Source organism: Rhinopithecus bieti, unplaced genomic scaffold (assembly GCF_001698545.2).
Source record: "Rhinopithecus bieti isolate Rb0 unplaced genomic scaffold, ASM169854v2 scaffold_18624, whole genome shotgun sequence".
Taxonomy (NCBI): Eukaryota; Metazoa; Chordata; class Mammalia; order Primates; family Cercopithecidae; genus Rhinopithecus; species Rhinopithecus bieti.
In genome coordinates, this window is record NW_016809607.1 from 2,550,249 (window position 1) to 2,570,158 (window position 19,910).

Consider the following 19,910-nt stretch of genomic DNA (forward strand, 5'->3'; position numbering starts at 1 on the left):
TCCTTCTTTAGTTCTCTGAAGTATATAAACCACTGCTATACAGTAACGTGACTGAGTTGATTTTACCATGAAAGCTCACAAAGCTAACAATGAGATATCTTCAGGACATTTCAGCTTTAGCTTTTCTCAGTGATGTGCCTGAGTCCTGTTTTCCTTAGACTTTGGTAATAGCTTAAGCTATAAACTCAGATTCTACTGAACTCCTGAAACCTACTGAAAGGCAAGGACTCAAATTATAAAAACATCAACATTCCTTTTTCTTTGTTAGATAAAGTTTACTCAATTATTTTACCTACAGAAGTTATATTTCTTTACTTGAACATATTTTAAAATTATAGCAAATACAATTAAAATAATCAACTATAGTGCCTCATCTAAAAATATCCATCTTCATGCATTTTCTTGCAAGATTTAAAAAAAAAGTCTTTTCCATGTAGATACTTGTCTTAATTTCTAACAAATTAAGAGAACAATGGCTGTGTGGGAAGCCACTGGTGGAAAAGCTGCAGGTACACACTGGGCCACTTTTCCAGGCCATGACTTACACTGCACTTGATTTCCAGGGAGCAATGCATGCCTCATCACTGTGTTGTTAGAGGCTATGGACCACTTTATGACTGTGAGCATCTTCCTTTTGGATGTAAGTACTGGAGAGAAACAAATCATTAGAGAAAGAGAGAAGCAGATGTGAGTTTTGATTGCTAAAACACACGAAAGACATAGACTGCTGGAGCTGTGCTTTGCTGCATGGAGAGCTGCTCTACCCCAAGAGTTAATAGAGTACAGGGGCAGAGGCGTGCCTAGGACATCAGCTGTCTGTCAGGTGGGGGAAGGGTGCAGAGCTATATGGATTCCTCGGCTAGGGGTCACTAGGTGCCCTTCATATGCTACAGGAGAAGAACGTTTAGCAATTGAAAACAGCTATGCTGGAAAACATGCCTTTCAATATAGTTCTTTGGTTTTTCTCCTTTGTTTAATGCTTCTAACATGTCATTTAATGTATTGATTTTCTTATTCAAACTACAGGTTAAGCATGTTCATCACAATCTGTGTCCATTTCTTCTTGGCGAAAATAACTCACTATATTTTTAAAATAATAAATAAAGGTGATGTTTTGGGGTTTTTTTTTCACCTTTCACATTTCAAATCATTACAAATGGCTTGTGCCTTTTTCTAGATTACATTTTAAAATAATCATAGATAGCCAGGGTTGGGAATAAAATTATTGTTCTGGGAACTGCTTTACCATTTTTAAAACGTCAGCACCAATGTTAATCTGACTACTTGCTAAACAATTGTAGTTTATACTATCATTATAGCTCTAGTATAATATCATTCAGTGAAATCTTACTCTTCCAACAGGCATCACTACACCTATACTGTAGTGATTACACCTATAAAGGTGGTAAGAAAGCCAAGACTGAGAAAGGACAAATAATTTCACCTTGATTGCCATAGAAGGATACCTAGGAAATCCCTTTTGGGATACTATGCAGGGGGCCCTAAAACAAATGCCTCTTTGTTATAAAACTTATTTATTTGGTCAGTGAACTGTGCCTTAAATTAGACGAAGCCAGCAGGCCTTAAATATAATCCAGCTAATGTAACTCGATTACAATGCAGCAGTTTGAATGTAGTCATCAATGCCATGCTTAAAAGATTAGTGGCTTCCATCAGCATAATATAAAAGGATTACCTCTTCCTCAGTGGTCCAGTTCCAGAAAGCATGGCCACATTTCCTACACCAATTTGACACCATAAACAAAAAAAGACCCAAAGGCCATGTCTCCAGTGAAGCTCAAGACAACAGGACAAACACTGGGACAGTGCTGCTATTACCGGACATACCAAGAGCTGCTGGCAAAAGTGATGTTCTACTATCCTGATGAGGCAACAGTTTCCACAGGGACCACAGGTTGCTGGAACAATGCTGACACCTCTTTTCTAAGGGAAGTGGATCGAGTCCTTCTCAGGTAGAATTGCCAGTTAAAATACAGGACATCCAAATATTTCATAGGACATTCTTATACTAAAAAATTATTCATTCTTTATCTAAAATTCAAATGTAAATGGGTGTCCTGTATTTTTCTTTGCTAAATCTGGCAATCTTATTCCTGTGGTAGGGAGAAATTGCTTTCCTTTTGGATACAAATCCTCCATTTTCTCTTTGCTGAGTTAAGGGAAGACAGGAAGGGATATAAAATTTTGCTCACAAGTCTGTGTTCTCCACTTGAAGACCCACTTATTCAGAGGAAAAAGAACTTAGAAAAATAGAGTTTAGTCAAACTTGTCCAGAAGTCTAAGAACTTAAAGTGATTGTATAGTCTGAAATCTGAGAGTTACATATTCTCAGCATCTACTCTCATCCATAAAATCTAACATTAAATAAATCAGCATAATGGGTCATGCAAATGGGAATTAGAAAGGTTCCATGTTAGCTTTTATTTTATTGTTGGAAAATAACTTCTCCATGCTTCCATTTTATCTCCAGGGATTTGAATAAGGGAAAGACCACCATACTGGATAACAGTCTAAGATGGAGTTGGGTTTTTAAAAAATCAGACCATGGTGGGGCATCTCAAAAGTGGGTAGTCTTTAAGCAAATGTATAATATTATTCATATTGTAAATGTTCTTTAGAAAAAAATATTACCTTTTAAGGGTCAGGCATATTTATAAACAGGTGTAAAAGTTAGTTTTTACATAATCTGAATTGAAGAATCCTAGGAAACTCCTCTTAGGCCAAACTTTTTCCTCTCCCTAAATGCTACAGTGCTTAAAAGATCAGCATCCAGTATTCAGTTTATCAGTTTCTTTGAATCTCTAGGAAGGAATTATTATAGCACTAATACTTTTAAATGAATGATTTTATAGGGAGATTGGAGTTCAGACAGCATAAACATAATTAATTTTAATTCAGGTCACCAGATAATGCAAAAAAAAGAAGAGAAGGTAATGGTAGGAGGTGAGGATCATACCCAAGAAAAACATCAGTTGCCCCATAAATGTGCCTGCAGTGGTCCTGACTCATGCTCTTTATTCCACTCCCAAATGTGTCACGCTTTTAGTTGAAGAGACAATCATTTTTATTTAACCATTCTCCTTTTGTCCCGCTCTCTGAGTACAATTCATTCACTCCTGGCCCTACTCTTGTCCAGTGTAGGCTGCCAGACTGGCCCAATTCAGATAACATAGTAGGGTTCAAAAGAGCTTTCCCTATTCATCACCAACTAGCTGTGTGACTCCATGCAAATTGCTTAACATCTCTGGACCTTGGTTTCAGCATCATACACTGATGAAATGTCATTAGATGGTCTGTCAGTCTTACCAAGAAAGGAAAGAGAAAAACTTACATCCTTGAAATCTTGTAATTGGTTCAGCAGAGGAGATATATTATCTCACCCCACCATTGCTTGACCCCTTACTAGCCATATGTTCTGGGGAAATTTACTTCATCTTTCTTTGCCTCTGTTTTTGTCTTGTTTTATCTGTAAAAACAGGGAAAAGAATGCCTACTAGACTATGATGTCATGATAATAAAAGGAGTTAAATCAGTTGACATATAAAAGATGCTTAATAAATTTTAGCTATTATCATAACTAATAATAGCTATTACTTTCTCCAAGAATGATTTTTCTTTCAAAGAAGAAAATTAGTTATATCAACAACCCTGAGATATTGTCATCTCTAGAGTGAGTTAGTTTTAACTGGCATTTCAAGAAGATGTAGTTATCTTTGTTTCCAATTAATAATTTTCAATAACAGCTTTGTTTTAATAAGAATTTTAAAAGTAAAATTCATATTATCATCACTAACTGCTCAGGACAAATACTTTTTTTTTAACATATAAGGAATTCAACAAACTGAAAAAATAATCTTAATTTCTGTTCCCAAGTAATTCGCATATTTTAGTACCTAGCCATAACACAGTCCTTATACTATTGAGCAATATACAAATGAAAATCACACCTTTAATTTTTTTTTTGTTTTTTTGAGATGGAGTCCTGCTGTGTCACCCAGGCTGGAGTGCAGTGGTGTGATCTTGGCTCACTGCAAGCTCCACCTCCTGGGTTCATGCCATTTTCCTGCCTCAGTCTCCTGAGTAGCTGGAACTACAGGCGCCCGCCACCACACCTGGCTAATTTTTTGTATTTTCAGTAGAGACGGGGTTTCACCGTGTTAGCCAGGATGTTCTGGATCTCCTGACCTCGTGATCTGCCCACCTCGGCCTCCCAAAGTGCTGGTATTATCGGCATGAGCCACCGCACCCGGCCCACACATTTAATTTTAAATTAAATTTTGAAATGACAAATTAAAGTTGTTACCTTCCTAGACTGACATAATAAAAACACATCATTACTTAATGGAGTAGATTGTAGATAGATTGTAAATATCTGTGACATAAACAAAGATTTCAACCACACTTCATTCTTTTCTTCTTTCAACTTCTTTAAGAAGTCTACTGTTTGCTGAGGAGTACTTTTCCCTCTCTGGTTGCGCTTATCTCCACCACCACATTCCTGGTGCTGCTTCTGAATTTATCACTTACCCAAACCATTGTTATTAACCTGAGCTTCACCGGCAGTGTATTAAAACGTTGAAGTATTTTTCTTAATAGAGAATGAAGAAATCATTTATGGTACAAATACTGCTTTGTGTTGTCATGAATTTTCAGTTGTCTGGCATATATCTAATTGTTGCAACTGCATTATTTCATGTTATCATCTTTTTTCTTTTCTTTTTGGAATGTAGAAAATGTTAACCCTGGAAGTGGTTAATGTGACGAAAAGCACATTAGAAAAAAAAAAAATCCACCTCAATCCAAAGTGATGGCATTAAGTGGAATCCAGTGTATTGTGGAGCACCTAATGCACACAAGATGTGGAGCATGTTCCCTGGTCAGAACTTTTAAATACTAAGTAGCAGTGAATGGGAGAAATAAATCAAATGGGAGGATAGCTGGAATAATAAACATTGAAGATGCTTCATACTCACACTCCAGCAAAGCAAGATGAAAAAATGATCCTGGCTGTCATGAGCTATTACTGACTGAAGAACTTCGTTTCAGCTCTTCTAACTTGAAAAATGGAAAAAAAGAAAGAAAGAAATGAAAAGAAAAAGAAAGAATGCTGGAGGAAAATAGCGTTTTTTCCCTTGAGTCTCTCAAACTCGTCAGTAAAACAAACTGCTATGTATCATCTGTTTAGTGACAGAAAATATATATATTGAGATCAAAGATAATCAAGGTACACCTGGTTATTATTTGTAAAGACTTAACTGTAAGTTTTTAATGATTAATTTATCTGCCACATAACGCTTTAATAGATCATGTGAAACATCAAGGGAGGAATGTGGTACTGCATTTCTAAAGCCTCCTTCTCTGTCTCTGAATGATAATAGGCATGGGAGTCATCATTAGTCTTGTTAGACGATGGTTCCTTTAGGAATCTCTATGTGTTACCTTTTAGAGGGAAGGTCAAAGAAGCCACCCCTGGGGACTCCCCTGCAGGATACAACTAACACAAGCATAAACTGTATGGAAATGGCTAAATTGTCTTTACTGAGACCTTGGTCTTTCGCATCAATCAAGTCCTTCTGAACTAGTAAAACAGATAAGCACCCTGCTGGCAAAAGTGTTACTATCCTTATGCTTGTCATGACTGGCACTACAAATTTAACAATAAACAGGCAGTTATTTGTCTTACTTCTTTAAAAAGCAAAATAAGTGTGCCAAAAGACATACAATTGCAAGGAAAACTCATTTTAATGGTGAACAGAGCGACAAAAAAATTGCTAAGTGGTTTTGGTGTCACTCTCTTTCAGTCCTTCCTCAAAAGACCCTGTATTCAGGAATCCAATTGTAACTGCTGTCAGTGCACATGGAGAAGGTAATATGAATCCGACAAGCCAAAACAAAGCAAACCAGGACCCCATGGCTGCCATGTGGGAGGGGGCAGATTTATCCGCCCTCACGTCTCAGCTTCCTGAGAGTGGAGCCTGTGTCAATGCCTCATCCTGACACCTAACTCATGGGGGAATTATAAGTCATCAATACCAATGACTGTAAAACACTTTGTAAATAAAAATGGCTTAGAAGTTCCAATTAACAACAGAAAGTAACCCTCTGGGGTGTACCAGAGAGAAATAACTACAGCCATAAATAAGCAATGGTGAGTTTAGGTTCACTTCTTATTTCAATGCCGTTAAAAATGGACCTCCTTCCAATCTCCAATCTGAAGACTCAGATTTTTTTTTTTCTCATTTACACTATACAGTGTTATGCTCATGAGTGGGAAGCATTGAGGAAATACAGGATTGGGCATTCCCTGCTATTTTAATATGAGTATTACCAACTTACATACTCTTATCTACCTTCATGTCAAAAACAACAACAACAACAACAAACAGCCAGAAGTAGTATAACTTAACTTAGCTAACTGTATGGCCACCACAGATGTGCCATTAACAGGGAGCATAGCAAGCCCAAGAAGTGGCTACAGTGCCCACCCTTAGTGTACTTCATGCTTGCCCCATTTAGAACTTTCACAGGCTCACACAATGGATCATCAATCTGACCCAGGAAGTATCCACTGAGCCTGTAGTATGTCCCAGGCACTGTGCTAATCACCGCCAACATATCTCACTTATACCTGTGAGGAAAAGAGGCTTGGGGAGCAATTTGATATGACCAAATTATAATTAAATTAATAGCCATATAATACTAAATGTCATGAATTATTCTAAATGCATCATAGAAAAATCAACCCATTATTACTCAGAATAGCCCTGCGAAGCAAGTACTACTGTTATCCACGTTTTAAGATAAAGAAACCCAGAACGATTGAATAATTTGCCCAAGGTCACAGAGAACCGAGACTTGAACCTTGGCAGTTGGACTCCAGAATCCATGCTTTTCCACTTCTCAACGTGGAAAAGAGCCCAAGTTTTGGTTCCACACTTAGTGTCTAGGGTCTCTGCTTGATTTTAAAAATTAAAAAATAAATAAATATGGTAAGATATGGCAGCTTATCCTTCAGGTCCTCACAAGCCTGTGCAATGACAGACAAACGACTATAGGGTGATAGAAGTCGCAGGAATGTGCAGAATAGTCAGGAAATGTAAATAAGGGAGCATTTAGCTCAGACTGGGGTCTTCAAAGAAATCTTAGAAGAAGATAATGAATCGGCCGGGCGCGGTGGCTCAAGCCTGTAATCTCAGCACTTTGGGAGGCCGAGACGGGCGGATCAGGAGGTCAGGAGATCGAGACCATCCCGGCGAACATGGTGAAACCCCGTCTCTACTAAAAAATACAAAAAACTAGCCGGGTGAGGTGGTGGGCGCCTGTAGTCCCAGCTACTCGGGAGGCTGAGGCAGGAGAATGGCGTAAACCCGGGAGGCGGAGCTTGCAGTGAGCTCAGATCCGGCCTCTGCACTCCAGCGCTGGGTAACAGAGCGAGACGTCTGTCTCAAAAAAAAAAAAAAAAAAAAAAAAAAAAGAGATAATGAATCGTGGTTTCCATTTCCCTAGAAAATCTAGTTATATGTGCCCCTATTTTTTGGCAGGCATTCTTGCAACCTTTGGCCTAAGTATGCACAGCATGTTCACAGGAATAATTTCAAATATAATATGAAAAAAAAATTAGCACCACCCGTAGCTTCTGTTAGGTCTATTGTAAGATCAGGGTCCATAGTAGCAAAACTCAGGCTGCCATAGCTTGACCAGAATCCAGGGTACTCAGCTGCCCCTCTGAAAACATGTTGGCCATGGGGCATCTCTAGAGCAGCTTTAGCTGTCTGGTGAGTTTGGCTGACTCTCCAATCACCACAGAGGTCCTGATGGGCAGAGTTTCTGACTATCCTTCCCAGATTAAGCATGAGGGGTGGGCAACAGTTGTTCTACCCTGCAGGGACCATCTCTACAGCAAACATCACCTCCAAATCAGAGCTCCCAACCTTGCAGAAAGACCCCACTTACAGGAAGACAACTCAGTGGGGAGACGGTGTTTGGGGAAGATGAATTGTAGGAGGAGGAAGGGAGAAGGGAGTGGCAGATGCAGGCAGCATCCTCAGCTTCTGCTTGGTCCTTGATTTATCTCTGTAGAGGAGACTGACCTCCAGGAAGAACAGACCTCCCTTCCCCCTCCACCCCTTCAGCACAGCAGTGATGCCTGCACAGGGCCTGTCCCTGCCATACACCTATCAAGAATACACCAAAGCCATTAAACATACCAATCTTTACTGACTAAAAGACTGCCATATTTTTAACCTTTTAAAATATATGGCACATGCATACAATGAAAAGCAATGATGTTATAGATGTATTGACATGGAAACATATTCACTATGTATCACCGAGTGAAAATAAATAGGTTATGAGAAATAAATACCAAATCCAATTTTCTAAATGGTTATATACATATAAAAAGACTGGAAAAGTATGCATCTGGATGTTTACAATGAAGGGATTATTACAAGTATTTTTTTTCCTTGTGCTATCTGTTTTCTTTATGAAGACAATGTATTATTTATTTGTTTATTTACTTTTTTGAAAGAGCTATTTTATCTTTTCCTCAGGAAGAGGGAGATTTTTATTTCTTATTTTTTATTTTTTGGAGATGTAGTCTCAGTCTGTCTCCCAGGATGAAGTGCAGTTTTCTGAACACAGCTCATTATAACCCTGACCTCCTGGGCTCAAGCAACCCTCCCACCTCTGCCTTCCAAGTAAAAGGGACCATAAGTGCGCACTGGGACCACAGGTGCACACTGGGACTATAGGTGCACACTGGAACCATAGGTGTGCACCACCATGTCTGGCTAATTTTCTTTTTTTTTTTTTGTAGGGACAGGGTCTCGTTATGTTGACTAGGCTGGTCTCAAACTCCTGGCCTCAAGCAATCCTCCCATCTTGGCCTCTGAAAGTGATGGGATTTCAGGTGTGAGCCACTGCACCCAGCCAGGAAGGGGGAGATTCTTAAATAGGTGGCTGTAGTATCAGTTATTATCAGTCTTAGTGGTTTGATTTGATTGAAACAGCTCAGGCTAAGGAACAAGACTTTAATCGCAGGGAGAGAAGTATGTTGATGAGCTGGATTTGTCAGCTCTTTCCTGATGACTAAAATAAAATGTGAAGTGGTTATTGCCATTTAGCATATCCTCAGAATTCAGACTTTATGACTTCCCTGTCACTCACTAAATCAAAATCAGAGTATCCCAAAGTAGATATGTTAGAAAAAGAAAAACCAAAAGATTGGTTAACTCAATCAATTTGGGAAATGTTGAGCTAACTAGTGTTAAATAGTCATCTTTCTTGCAGTACTTCTAAGAGCCTCGTTATGCTAATGTACGTTGTATATTTCCACAAAATAACAGTCTTTCCAACTTTATATTTATCCATGGAATTCATTTTTGCCAAAGCATCACATGGGACCAGTGACAAGTGAATGCTGCATTGCTTGGCAACACTGTTCTAAGTAGTAATCTAGAAACACCTGTAAAAACATATAGTAACTCCCTCAGGAGAATTTTTAAATAGTTTAGCAAATATAAATCTATTATTTTCATCAATGATGCTCTAATTTCAGAAGTTATGAGATTAGTCATATTAAGTCAGTTCCACCAGGTTGCTTCACCAGCACTAAAAAGTTTCATATCCGTGAAAAAATGTATGAACTCAAAATCTGTGACATCACTTTCAAGTAAAGGGGACCAGTCTCTAAACAAAATAAAATGTACACCTGTCACTGCCATTCTTTTGAGTCATTACAGTTTATAAATTTAGACACCATGAAAAGCTTTGTTTATGTTCGTATGGTGTGAAAATTGCAAGAAAAACTTTAAATTAATTACCTTTTTTAAAAGAAAGCAATTGAAATTTATCACAGACAGTAAGGGAATTTATTTACATGCCATAAAGCTTCTGAAAATACAGTCATGAAATATGAGTTAGGAAAAGTAGCTCATGTCCTCACATGTCCTCAAGATGGAAAAGCAAATTAGCGGGCCATAACTGCAAACCACAGTCTTGTGGTTTTCGTCTCTCTCCCCAGCTTAGATTTTGCAAGATCTCAAAGGCAGACTTGACTCAACAATATGATCTTTTCTTTTGGGTTTACTCAAAAATTTTCCCCAGAATCTACATGATCTGCTCTTAAAACAAGAAGCTGGCCAGTTAAGACAGTTTATCATAGTTTCCCCTCACACCTCAGGAATAGACACCAGTTGAACCACATCTCAGAATCCATTTAGCTGGGGGTGAGGAGGGGTGCTTCTAGGACTGGGTCTTTTTTTCTCTCTCTCTTAGAAGTATCATTTTATTTCACTGTGAAATAAGCTGATTAGTATGTAGAAAAGCAACAGTCCCTTGATTTCCACAAATGCGTTTTGATTTTTTATTCTGGGCTTCAAGCCTTTCCTGCATACGTTTAACCGCAGCCTACTCCGTCAAAGGTACATTTACTGGGCTGAGGGTTTGGGGGGTGGGCTCCTCCCTGGAATCTTGCTTACATTTGCATGTGAAAAGAAAGAAATGCTTTTGAGTAATTAGTCATCTGAAATTCTGCACCATGAGGAAAAAAAAATTGCTTTTGGATATTTATGGAGAGAAAAATCCATATGGACAATGAATACCCTATTAATGCATTGGGGGGAAGGGACAGGGATGTAGCACATTGTGTTGAATTTCATCCAAACAATGATAAAAATAATATTGCCACTTTCTTATAAATAGTAGCTACAATAGAAAGCAGCACAAAGCTGTCTTATTTACAACTTAAATTTCTTATATTTATTCTATTATCTTAAAAGTCCTTTCTTTTGACCTAATATGTTCATGCCATATTGAAGAAACTCATGATCAATATGTATTGATTTGATCACTAATTGCATTAATTTTGCTTTAGAAATTAGAAAGGCTCTAATGAAAATGTGAAGTCACTTCAAGATAGTACATTATGGGCAGGCTAATTTAGCTGGGTTCTGTGCATCAGATTATTTCATTATGAACCTTCAATTACCATACAAACGAATGAGATAAATAGCCTTTTCTGAGCAGATTTACATTTTTGAATTCGTCTATAAATTTCAAGAGCTTAAGTTAATTTATAACCTAACATCATATTTAATATACAAATAGTTCAATCATGAATGCGTTATCTGCATAAACCCTTACTCTGGCCCTTCACATTATGCTTTGAACAACATTTGAAACAATCACTGTTTTTTAAATACTTGCTTGTACTACATTTAATCTCTTAAAGAAAAATGTGAAATGAATATTTTTGTTAAAATCTTGCATATTACTGCTTAGCAATTGGCGCGATGAAACCAAGTGATGAAGAGGTATGCTGTTCAAGATTTATAAAACCCTATAAATGTAAAATAGTCAAGCTGATTTTGAAATTGAGTGCAGATGCTAAAATAACACCCCAAGAAACAAGAGAACATAGAGCCTTTTACATTCTTAATGTATTTCTGCTGTTTAAAAAAAACCTACCTGTACAATTGATTTAAATAAAAAAGACACCAGAAGTAGATATTTTTACCTTGGGGTGGAGTGGTATTGTGGTAGATGGCAGAAATGTGGCCAGAAGGCAAAAGTAAAGATAATTTTAAGGGGGTGCCAATAATTCTGAGATATCTTGAAGAAAAGCAATGCATCAAAATAAAATGTAGGTAATATTTTGCAAATAAATATTTGAAAGTTCATTCTTTTCCCAGGCTGTGTATTTATATACACTGAAGAAAATGAAATAGCTAGCACTAATGGATATTTCATGTGGTCCTATAAAGTTTTGAAGTAATGCTGATAATAATAATGGACAGAATATGCCATCTACTTTTGCTGTTTAGTATTTCATGATAAAATCATGAACACACAGTCTTGGCATCTAATTCCTGCAGTTATTATTATTGTACACTTAGGAATTTTAAAACCTCTAAAATAGTCCAATGGTTCAATTTATACCTTCATTCATTATTCTTGTTGAGTGATGTTATAAGACCCTCATAGCATGATAATCAAAAATCAATGAATTATCACATAATTTAGGATAAAGTATATTTCACAAGCAAAGGCCTTAGGAGAGAATATCAGGGCTGAGGGCTCAATAGAGATCAACTAGCCCCTTGGCACTCAACATGCAGTCTTGGATGAGCACCTGGGAACCACTGTGGACTCTCTGGCTCCACCACAGACCTTTGAATCCAAATCTAAATTTAGTATGATGCCCAGGAAATTCATGTGCATGTTAGAGTTTGAGAAGCACTTATTTAGTCTTTTATTATCTTTGTATACACATGGCAACTAAGGCAAAGAAACCTTGAGAACGCTGTTCAAAGTGGCAAAAATTAACTCTTATCTATGGCTGAAAGTTATGGTGGTTCAAGCGTGGTGCTATGTAGATCCCAGTCAAGGGTCAGGTCTACAAAGGTTAACTCTGCTGAACTCCCAGCCAGCTTTGGGAATTGCTTGTAATGCTTATAAAGAACATGTTTGAGAGTATGTTGATGAATGAATACTAGTTCAGCACCATTCCAAGAACAATCATTCTGAATTTCGATTTTTCAGAATCATTTAATCAGGCCAGTCCATGAGCAAGTGCCAACATCCATCTACCCTGAACTACCTTCTAGACAGAAAATTCAAAATAAGAGAGAATAGTTCTATCCTCAATTTACCCATTCATAGGAAAAGTGTGAGAGTCAAGCATGACATGTTTGTCAATATTTCACCGGAAAAATTAAAACAGCAAGGGGTGATAACAAGTGGAGGAATTTTTAGTGTGGCTACCTGCAGCTGAGTATGTATAAAGCAAGTAAACAGTGGCCCAGTATAGACACAGCTGAGGGCACTTAATTAGTGACAATTACTACATTGTTCTAAGCTGCCTGCAACCTTGCTCTGTCCCTTTAGATAAACTCATTTAAGTAAATACAATGTCAAGAAAATGGACAAGCCCTTTGACTTGCTAGAGAACCATGAAAGTGCTGTATTCTACCAATTAAACATGATTATTTCTTTTTACTAAGGGGAATTAGATCTAACATTTTCTTCAAAATTTCATACAGCTATCCACACATGTATATTAGTTCTTTAGTGTTAAATGTGTAGCAAATAGATTTTTCTTTTCAAAAATTTATACTAATAATGATCACACACTAAATCTTAATGGTTGGAGCCTTTCAGAAACTACTTACCTAGAAATACGTTTTAAGAAATAGTTTTGCAACTCACTGTTATAAAATATTTTTAAAGGGGTAAACAATTTGGATGCTTTTCTAATTCATCACGTTAGGTGAGAATGGTGTCCAGGAAATAGTTTGGAAATGCTTTGGAAAAGTCACAAATGAATTACCTTTTAAAAGTTTTTCACTTAACAAACATGTATTCAGAACCTAGTATATAAATCTTTATTTAACAAACCTCTTTTTAGCAACTAGTACATGCTAGATACTGTAAGCAGTAAGACATTGTATCAGCCTTTAATGATCTTATAATCAAAAAAGGCAAAAAGAATAGTGCATAAATAACTGTCATACAAAAAGGAAGGACAAACTACAAGTCCAACTTCTTCAGTCCTACAGCCACAGCATTCTCAAGAGACAAGTTCCAGGGATGTTGTTCTCCTCTAACATCTGCACCAAATAACTCCTATGTGATCTGTGAGTCAGAGGATGGTGACAGCAGCTCCTCCAGCTCCCTGCCTCCTGCAAAAATGAGCAGAACCTTGTGCATTCACCCTGACAGATAAACGTCTTGTATTTGCTGCTTTTTTTCTGGGAAATGTGGTGCATGTAAAGTGAATATACTTTTATTTGGGGCATTAGTCATGGAATGTGGGGGAGTAGGAGATGTTTGACCTACTTAAATATACTTAAGTATACGAGTTAATTTCTTCACAAACGATTTCCAAACTTCTTTTGTTTGACTTGGCATAGACCCCAGGTGACACCAGGCACGCACAGGAGCACGGGAAACAACACTTTGTTGGTGGTGGATTCCCACATGGTTTCACAAAGGAAAGCCATTACAACTCAAGGAAGGTTTTAAGACTCAGTGTTTAATTTATTAAACCACATTTTAAAAATCCAAGCAGAGTAGTCATTTAATGAGTTCAGAGAGTAAGCTGTAACAACTTTAAGCTGAAATTTTACTGTTCTTCTATCACATAAAAAAATGAACATTTTCTGTCTGTTAAGGGTTTGAGATAAGCGCCTTCCACCAGTTGATACTGACACTTGCAATCAGCTCACAAGAAAAGGGTGCTGCATCTAAAGTTAGGTTAACTCTTCATTAACAGCTCAATCTCACTTATCCATGAAGTTCTGCCCATGAAGTTTACAAACACTAGGAATATTTCTCCAATTTACACATGAGAGTTCTGGCCCTGAACCCTAAGTCACATGTGGATCTGGAGCTGAGGAAGGCCTTGAATCTCTGGAATTCACCTTCCTCATCTGCACAGTAGGGGCTGCAGTGCATGACCCCTCATAGCTCCATCATGGCCAGGGCAGAGAGTGAGATGCCCCTGTGTCAGTGGTTACGGATAGTGCTCACTGCTTGCTTGACTTCATTCCTTCTCTAGATTAACCATAAACGATGTCAGGTTGCTGTCTAAGTCCTGGCAGGGCAATGTATTGTGGTTTTCCACAGTCCTCACAACCAGCAGAGGGAGCGAAAGTGCACAGTAAGTAAACTTTAATGAAGCATAAAATCTTTTTTAAAATTCTATTTCATTAAAATAAAATCTGCTAAATGTGTCTGGGTTGAGAAATTTGACATGCCTGGTATATTTGCCTGCTGTCTGTTAGTGTTTGTGCGTGGGAAGTCAGAATTTAAAAGTTACGGCAACTATAGTTAATAACAATATATTGTCTTCTTGAAAATTGCTGAGACTGGAAGCTTCCAGCTGTACTGAGCTCTGCATCTGCCCCAGTGGTTCCTCACACTGCCAATCAAGTTCCTAAGGAACTTGTCTCCTCCAGACTCAAGTGCATTCTGTCCTGAAGAAGTCTGGCTTTGATAGGAGCCCTGTTCTTGTAGGGACAGAAAAGAAAAGGAGTAGAATACGGTCCAGCTGCCAGAAGAAAAGTTGGATTGATAAAAAGGGTCTCCAGTTTTGGCTGCTGCCTAAAAGACTTTGGAAATTGTAGTTTTGCTCCAGTCCCCACAGATGAGCTCTTCAACAACCCAACAGTGAATCTGTGCTCAGTGGCCCAGCCAACCAGCAACTGGCTCTGCTGGTTAGCCTGGCAATTAGTACCATTAGTGGTCATGCCTGGAACTGCCCAGGCCTTTGTGCCACTTGGGTTGATGCCCAGCAGACATTAGTACACCCCTTACCATTTCATCAGGAAATCTCCATGGACTATCAGTTTCATTTCTCCTCAGAGAACTACAGGGAAAGGTACCAGAACTTCTAGGATTTCCCTGGACAAACCTTGTATCTCTTCCCCAAGTGTAGTGTATTCTGGTCTAGGAGATGTGGACCCTCTGGAATATTTTTTTAAAAGAACAATGATATCTAGTATTTTTCCATGAGAGACATTGATCCATTTGGTACCCAGAAGGTCATGCAACAGAAATTTGATCTGCTGATTGGGAAAGACAAAGGTCTGTCCATCTGAGTTTTGATATTGATGTATTTGACTCCACACTGGCTCCAGTCACAGGAATCCCTATTGTAGGGGGACTGACCTTTCAAGAAGGCATCTATATTACTGAGGAAATACATAGTACAAGGTTGCTGTCAGCGCTGGATCTTGTTGAAGTCAATCCTCAACTGGGCACTTCAGAGGAAGGGGCAAAGGCCACAGCTAGCCTGCCAGTAGATGTAACTGCTTTACGTTTGGGTCAGACAAGATGTAACTGCTTTACGTTTGGGTCAGACATTGCCTATGGCCAGATTTTCAGTTTCCCAGTCAAGTCAGAAAATGAAGCGTGTGTGAGAATTTAGGAAAGACTGTGCACCGTTTTGTTTCACAACGGACATTCCAGAACTGTAAGGCATTTGAGAGGACAGGTATTAAGTATTTATCTGGGTTAATATTGCCTTAATGGGAACATTTGCACATTCTCACAATTGTAAAGTTTCCCCTCTCCATTTTGGTAACTAATAATACTACTGTAAATGTGTGTGTGTGTGTATATTTTGCACTTCACTGGGTATTAATGCATTGTAGTGTTGTGTACATTTAAAGACGCACAGCAGCATTTGCTACCTTGGTATATCAAAAAATGCTAAGAGAGGAGATTTTCAAGTGTTTTCACCACAAAAAAAAAAAATGATAATTATGTGAGGTCATGCATATGGTAATTGGCTTGATTTAGCCGTTCCACAATGTGTACATATTTCAAAACAATATGTTGTGCCTGATAAATATATACAATTTTTATTTGTCAACTTAAAAATTACTTAACTGGAAAAAAAAAGTAACAAGAGGAAGGAGATTAAGTCCACCCACACCTACTATTCTGCTGTCTAAAGATAAAGGAGGAGCCAGAGAATGCTGGGCCTGCAGGGAAGGAGGAGACGCATATCAGCGTCCTGGTTGGGAAGAGAACTCAAGCCTCTCCACTGGACCCTGCTTTACTTTTTTCACTCACTTACATGAAAATGGGCTTGGGATCAATAAGAATAATTCTGCTCAAGCTTTCCAACAGAAGAAAAACAGAGTAACCAGCCATGTTCTGCAGCCCTCACAGCAATCCTTCCCTCCAGCTAACTTGCTTCTCATCTGCTACTTTTCATAAAGATAATGTGCTCCCGCATCTCATGATGAAAGGTAAAGTCTTTAAAGTAGTCCGCCGGTCACTAGACCTCATGGCCTCCCTTTGCCCCGCGTACCTCTGGGTCTCCTCAATTCTCCCACAGCACCAATGGCCAGTGTGCCTTTCCTGAAGCATGTCAGGCTGCTTCACACCAAAAGCCTTTGAACTCACGGTCCCCAGAACACTTTTCCCCCAGAAGTCTGCATAGCTTAGTCCTTCTTTGTCTACTGAATGTCAACCTTCTTGATGCCCTATTTTAATTGTAAACTATCTGCTTTTCATTTTTCCTCCTGCCTTATTTTTCTTTACCTGACATTAGATACATATTATATGTCTTACTATTTTCCTTATAAGTTCAGAGGTTTCTATCATTTTGCTCACTGTCATTCAACAAATGAATAAATGAATGAGTGAATGAATTTTAAACTTAATTACATATTCAGTGTTTGAAAGAAAGAAAAGCAAGTTTCCTTTAATGAAGGTATCATTATGTGCATATTACGGTTCTTTCGGCCTTACTCCCAAATAATTTTTTAATCGGTAGCTTCAAGATTGCTACATTGATTGAAATTCTAATTACTTGGCTGTGAGCACAAGTGTGCTCATAACTTTATCGTGTTGCCATAAATATCAGTTATTTGGTAAGATAATGCTGCAGTCACCTCCTCCTACTATAATGTGTAATTATCTCTCTTGGGCTCTCACATTCCATTGTGAAAAACTAACATTAGCTCATATATAATAGTCATTCATAGTCTTTGCATGTTTGGTATGTGTGACCAAATGCCCTTTAATAGGTTCCATACTAATATTATATGAATATTAGTGAATCATCTAGTATAAATTTCTACAGGGCCTCTTAAGTAAATATGTATTTAGTTGGTTATGTTTTATGCATATTTAGAATTTGTTTGCATTATCCAACTTCACATGTATTATTTACCCAGTGGGAATATTTCGCTTTCTGCTGCTCTACTTTATCCTATGTTCAAATTCACATATGTTTTATAATATTCATAACACTAATCCACCAAACAATCTTCATATCTGGTATATTATCATTTTCTTAATGAGGTGTTATCTACAGCAAAGTATTTGCTTAATCACTCACGTTTTGTTTGCTTGGTTTTGGCCATTCCTCACTCAAGACAAGTATCTGTTGGAAAAAAAGGATGTCTCCAGAAAGTCAATGAGTCCTATAAAGAAAATTGTAGCAGACATTTTCTGAAGAAAAACTAATGTGTCAAAGGTAAGTAAACCATAATTAATTTCTTGGAAGTTGTTTAAAATTTTTTTCCCCAGCTTATAAAAAGAAACCTCTCTGGTATGTTGGTCAGGTTGAAACCTAATTGCATAATCTACATTATTTCATTCTCAATTACAGTTGAAACAACTCAAATTGATAAGTGTTTGCTTTCTGTTTTCACATTTTAAAATCTAATTTTGTTTAAAAGTTGAGTCTAAAGGACTAAAATTTGGGACAATTTAGAAGCTAAAGGGAGTGGATTAATATTGGTTACATTTTGCTGTGCAATCAGCATCTCATGGGAGTTTAAAAATAATTTTAGTTATTTGCGTTTAGCCCTTCTTATGTAAGGCTAACACAGTGGACGTGTCATAGACCATTATTCCAACTAGTCTGATGGTTTGTTTGCAGACTATTTCATTATGTTCTTCATTTTTTTCATTAAAATCTTTATGAAAGCTAAGTGGCAATTTCATGTTGGAGAAATGAAGCAGTGAAAATGGCTGTCATATATCCATCATTTAAACAGAGTACTTGGGGTGCCATGTTCCAGCACCGCAGCTTAGTGCACCAATACTGTCTAGTATAAACATCTCTTAATAGGTGCCTGGGGCTGGAGTTTCTCTACTGTGTTTAACCTAAATGAGTACATGGGATTGCTATTGAAAGTGTGTTTATATCTGTGTGGAATACAAATAAGTTTATTGCTATGGAGTCTCTGTCTTAGAAAACAGATATTTAGGGTCTCTAAACTTTTATTTTGAAATATCTATAGACTGACAAACAGTAGCTAAAATAGTACAGAGAGATTCTGTGTACCCAGCTGCTCCCATATAAAAAATCCTACGCAACTATAGTGCTTTATTAGATTTTTAAAAAGGTATTCTTTTATTAGAACCGTTTCAGATTCATAGCAAAATTAAGAGGAAGGTATGGAGATTTCCCATACACTTCTTGTCCTCCTCCCACATGCATAGCCTTCCCCGTATCAACATCCTCCACCAGGGTCATACATTTGTTAAAATTGATAACCCTGCACATCATAATTGCCCAAAGTCCATAAGTTACATTAGGGTTCACTCCTGGTGTTGTGCATTCTATAGCTTTGGGCAAATGTATAATGACTGGTATCCACCATTACCTGACTATTCAGAGTGGTTTCACTGCCCTAAAACTCCTCTGCATTTTGCTTATGCATCCTTTTCTGCTACCTTCAACCCTTGGCAATCACTGATCTTTTGTTGTCTCTATAGTTTTGCCACTTTCAGAATGATTTGTAAAGTGAGGAGACTTGATGGGCCTATTCCTTCTGAAGCAGGATAGCTATAAAGATAAAAAACCAAGCCCCACTGATTATCTCTTAAAACTAGCAACTAAACCCCATGATTCCTTGAGCAGTTCCAAGATTTCAGGTGCAGTATTCTTTATTTATATTTGCTTTGCTTAAATATTATCCAGCCTATAATTTAACAAATCAGCAAAAAGGAAAAGCAGAGAGAAATTAGCAGAGATATCTTCCCCCAATTCCCTCCCCATCTCTTTATTCCTCACCCAAAACAGCACTTCTGGAGAGATGTTTATGGGATCTGTAATTTCTGGGCCTATCAAAAGTATTAATTTGTGAGTTTCTGGGTCTTTGTTTTCACTGTTCTTCAGAATGGGCACCCCAGGAGCATGAAGGCCAAGTCTGTCTCAGTTCTATCATCTAACGAGTGTCTTGAATTTTATAGTCAAGTATTATATAACTGTTTCTGTATTAAAGATTGTGGGTTTTTAAAAGTTGATTTGTATTTTTTTTTCTTGAATGGAATAGAGAGAGTTATTCTCTCTGAGAAGATGGGTTCTCCCTTGTCTGATGGACTTCAGAGCTTAAAAATAAGGCTGATTTGAAAGTAAA

At 37.8% G+C, this 19,910-nt stretch overlaps 1 pseudogene; it reads left to right on the forward strand.

Moving 5' to 3' along the window:
• Positions 1-601: 601 nt before the first annotated feature.
• Positions 602-15,952, forward strand: LOC108540671 (arginase-2, mitochondrial pseudogene; annotated as a pseudogene).
• Positions 15,953-19,910: the final 3,958 nt, after the last annotated feature.